Source organism: Orycteropus afer, unplaced genomic scaffold (genome assembly GCF_000298275.1).
Source record: "Orycteropus afer afer isolate SDZICR_OR568_19922 unplaced genomic scaffold, OryAfe1.0 scaffold00254, whole genome shotgun sequence".
Classification (NCBI taxonomy): domain Eukaryota; kingdom Metazoa; phylum Chordata; class Mammalia; order Tubulidentata; family Orycteropodidae; genus Orycteropus; species Orycteropus afer.
The window spans coordinates 3374870-3378225 of NW_006921841.1; the positions used below are offsets into that span (position 1 = coordinate 3374870).

The 3356-nt window shown below is 38.9% G+C and overlaps 1 protein-coding gene across 1 annotated transcript in view; it reads left to right on the plus strand.

Moving 5' to 3' along the window:
- Positions 1-3356, plus strand: part of ARNTL2 (aryl hydrocarbon receptor nuclear translocator like 2) — a 66804-nt gene that overhangs the window by 39585 nt on the left and 23863 nt on the right. The gene's annotated exons all lie outside the window — the stretch shown is intronic.

Here is a 3356-nt window from a genome sequence, read left to right on the forward strand (position 1 = left end):
GGGTTTGAACCCCCAGCCTTCTGGTTAGCTGTCAAGCACCTTAGGCACTATGCTACCAGAGCTCCCACATTCTGCACTAGTTAAGCTAAACTATTGTTTGGTTTAAAGAAGACTTCTGGGGATATTTTTTGTTGCAGGTGTAAAGGTCTCAATGCAATAGTTTCAGGAGTTAATCCAGCCTCCATAGCTCAAGAAAATATGGATACCATGAGAATTTGAAATTCTGTTCTGCATTTATCTCCTTTTGACCAGGACTCTTCTATAGAATCTTTGATCAAAATATTCAGTAATGGTAGTGGGCACTCTCCAATTTTTCTGGCCTCATAGCAAAGAAGGTATTTGTTCATGAAAACAATTAGCCACACATTCCATCTCCTCATCTTATTCCTGACTCTCCTTCTTTCTGTTGCTTCCAAAGTTACCGTTGTAACTTGAATGGCCACTTGCTAACTTTTAAGACTCCAAGTACTGCATAATGAACTAAGAAGTAGCCAAAGCACTGAATCTTATTAGGGTAATTAACTGGGTTGTCCCATGAACTATGACCCTAAACCTCCAAACCAGGGAGCCACATGCCATGAGGTATTTGATGGTACATAAACAGCCTCAGCAGCTAGTCTCTCTCTCTCTCTCTCTTTAAATCATTGTTGTAAATATATCTATAACCCAACTTTTGGTAATTTAACTTTTTACAGGTGTACAACATCTTGACAGCAATCACATTAGTTGCCTGTGTAACCCTATCCTTAATTAATGTGATTTTTTTCCATCCCTGTAAACCAAAATTCAGGACTCCATAATCAATGCCCCCTTTCTTTCCCTCTCCCTCCTGCCCCTGGTAACCATTAAGAAATTTCGGTCTCTATACATTTGCCTGTTCTTATCTTTTTATATAAGTGATATCATACAATATTTGTCCTTTTGTGATTGACTTATTTCACTCAGCATAATGTATTCAGGCTCCATCCATATTGTAGCATGTATTAAGTCTTCATTTCTCTTACTGGCTGAGTAGTATTCTATTGTGTGTATATACCACATTTGTTTATCTGTTCATCTGTTGATGGACATTTAGATTGTACCTGCATTTTTGTCACTGTGAATAGGACTGCAGTGAACATTGAGTGAACATTGGTATACAAGTCTCTGTTTGAGTTTCTGTTTTTTATATCTTCTGGGTCAATGTGAAACTTGCTTTCTTATCCTTTAAGAGGATATTTATGTACAGCTGCAAGATTCAACACATTTACAAGTTTGGGTTAGAATTTCTTTTGGCAACCACCTAAAATGATCAACACTGATACTTACTTGTTTCATTCTGTTGTTACAGAGGGTCACTGTGGGTTGGAACCAACTCAACAGCACCTAACAATAATAACAGATACTAAGGAGGGGTCGCTATGAGTTGGTCCGACTCGACTGCAAATAACAACAACAACAACAAATACTAAGCAGTTACCCTGTGCCAGATATGGCACTAAGCGTTTTTGTATGTTTCAATCCTCACAAAAACACTATTATTATCTTGTTTTAGAGTCAGTATTGTCGTTACCTGAAGTGCCTTCTCTCTCTGCCTTTTTTCCTAAATCAGCCATATTAGTCTTATAATGGACAGATGGGACATGTCCAGGTATTAGTAACTAAGGGCAAGAATATTCTCTCTGTGTGGATGGTCCAAGGAGTCATACTTCAGGTGGGCCCTGGACAGTAGTACATTTTACTGTTAGGATTAACTAGAGGGTAACCAACACCATGTCAAGCAAATCTAACCATAAGTAAATCAGGTCATGTACACAGCAATGCATATGAAAGAAAGACATGGAACCAATTGAACTGTCTTCACATGGCTGAGATCTCTGTGGTGGTTGATGCAAATTATCAGTAAGGTTTCTCTCTCCAGGAAGAGATTTTCCTTTTGGATTTATTTAGTTCTACTGCTCATCTGTTTTCTTGGTTTATGATTAGTGCCCATTGTAACCCTTTACTTCTGTAAAACTTGATTTCACCTTCCACTCTCTGCCCTACCATTTTACCTTTTGCTGTTAAGCTCTGCAACCCCACAGGTTTGATTTTTAGCCTGTCTGTATTCTTTCCCCTCCACATTAATCTAATTCTCCCTACCAAATCTCCCAATCGAATTCTCCTTTTCAAAATGAACACATTTACTTAACTCTCTCCATTTCAAACCCATACTCACATTTGAACAATTTCTTCTCTTGAGCTTGAAAATGCTATTCAGGCTGAGCTTTTACTCATAAACCCCTTTGCAAAATGTCTTTCTCCCATGGCCTGATATTCCAGTCAAACTTACTCATTGCAATTTAAATCCCTCCCAGATCTTTTATAAAATTTAAGTACATTGGAGAAATATATTTTAAAGATAATTCTTTTAGACCAGTGGTCTTCAGACTTTAATATGCATCAGAATCAACTACATGGATTATTATTACTGTGATTTGGGTGAAAGTTTACAGAGCAAACTGGTTTTCCATTCAACAATCCATACAAATTCTGTTTTGTGACATTCTCTTCAATCCCCACACTGTAACAGCATTCTTCCCTCTTTCTCCCTGCACCTATCCCTTCCTTTCATCCTTCCTTCCTATCCCCTCCCACCTCTCTAGTGCTATCCCTGGGCAAATACTGTCCTCTTGATCTCATATTGTTCTAATAAGTGCATACCCTCTTGGCATTACTATTCACTTTATAGGGCTGTCTGTCATTTGGCTGAAAGTTGAGTCATAGGGGTTAATTTCTGTTTCTAGCTTGAAGGGCCTGAAGACCATTGTCTTGGGTGTTCTACCTGTCTTCATCAACCCAGTAAGCCTGGTCACTTTTATGATTTTGAGTTTTGTTTCACATTTTCACCTACTCTATCCAGGACCTCTTATTGTGATCCCTTTCAGATTGGTCAGCAGTGGTAGACAGGCACCATCTAGTTCTTCTGGTCTCAGGATCATGGAGGCTGGGGTTCACATGATGCATCAGTCCCTTGGACTAATTTTTTCCTGAGCCTTTGATTTTCTTCACTCTTATTTGTTCCATATGGGGAGGGGCCAATAGTTGTACCTTAGATAGCCGCTCTCAAGTTTTCAAGACCCAGTTGCTACTCACCATAGAAGGATGTAGAACACTGTCTTTGTGGACTATGTTACGCCAATTGACTTTAGTGTCCCCCAAGACTATGGTCCTGAGCCTCCATGCCCAGTAACTCATTCCCTCAAGGTGTTTGGTTGTGACTAAGAAGTTTTCATGGGTTTGCTCCATATCTTTTACTACATTCATGGCTGTATTTGCAGCACATATAAATACGTATGTAGAGCTATCCTCTGTCAAACATATATATATATATATAT